Here is a 1,486-nt window from a genome sequence, read left to right on the forward strand (position 1 = left end):
CACTCTTTAGACATTTGCAATTTTAATGAGCAATGTGTATTATAACACAACGAGTCGGGCCTTTTTGATTACCCCAACAGTGCAAAGTACAGCTTGAAACTGTATGACCAACGGTGAGAGAGAGAGAGAGAGAGAGAGAGAGAGAGAGAGAGAGAGAGAGAGAGAGAGAGACTGTATGATCACTGTGCTACCTTTCAAGTACTGTTGTGACTCTTCTTCCCAATGGACACAACTAATTTTAAGGACATGGCATCATACCCTGATCTGCCATACCGTGTTGCATTGAAATAAATTTTGAGATTCAGTGTATGGGTCTAACGCACCTATCAACCCATATTAGGTTATTCTAAAAGGCAGAACCATCGGGGATAGCGTCCGTCTCCAGTAGAACCGAGCCAAATGAGTTGAAAGCCTGGACAACTTCACAAAACGACCCCAGTTCAAAAATGCCGAGTCTGGGATTTGAACCCAGGCTGTTCACTCCGTTATCCAGCATGATAACAACAGTCATGGCAGCATTGACAGCATGGTTCAACAACCACAGAGAAGATAAAGGCACCATATCAGACACAGTGGAAAAACTGAGGGAAGCTGGTGTCTCTACAGTTCGGGGAGAGACCGCAACATGCGTGGAAAAGCCAGAAGAATATCCAACTTGCTGATAACTGGCACGATCAGCAGGCAGACCCTTTCATGGATCCTGGAGAGGAGAGAGGAGCAGCTATGGCATTGTGCCCCCTGCAATGATGCCTACTCTCCAACCAGGTAACCAAGTAAGTAAGTAAGTAAGTAAGTAAGTAAGTAAGCAAGCAAGCAAGCAAGCAAGCAAGCAAGCAAGCAAGCAAGCAAGCAAGCAAGCAAGTAAGTAAGTAAGTAAGTAAGTAAGTAAGTAAGTAAGTAAGTAAGTAAGTAAGTAAGTAAGTAAGTAAGTAAGTAAGTAAGTAAGTAAGTAAGTAAGTAAGTAAGTAAGTAAGTAAGTAAGTAAGTAAGTAAGTAAGTAAGTAAGTAAGTATCCAACTGAACTCATGGATTTATCGATCGTTCAGGTTAGTGTCAGGCCTGGCTAAACATGGTGCTATTTATAGTACAACTTGTGAGACTGAATGCTAAACACAAAGTGAAACTCACCAATTAGTGAAAAGAAAAGGGCCATTGAGTCAGTGTAAATGAAGTTAAAGATTTTCAAAGAACAGAAGTGAGTATAACGTGTGCATGTACCTATATCATAATATAAAGAAGTTATTCAGAAAATTAAATAATTTGGAATCCACACCTTCGCTTCTATAATTTTCTTCCATTAATTAGTTAATTTTTGATTAATCAATCACACATTTCATACACATCGATGCTTCATGCCTGAAAATTTTTTAATGTATTTTCCCCCCTGAATGGGCGTAGCCACGAAATTAACTTATTGCAACATTCGGCTGCAGATTATGTTTCATTTAATTATTCACAGCAATTGAGTTGTATAACATGACATCAG

The sequence above is a fragment of the Aplysia californica genome, unplaced genomic scaffold, assembly GCF_000002075.1.
Source record: "Aplysia californica isolate F4 #8 unplaced genomic scaffold, AplCal3.0 scaffold00333, whole genome shotgun sequence".
Classification (NCBI taxonomy): domain Eukaryota; kingdom Metazoa; phylum Mollusca; class Gastropoda; order Aplysiida; family Aplysiidae; genus Aplysia; species Aplysia californica.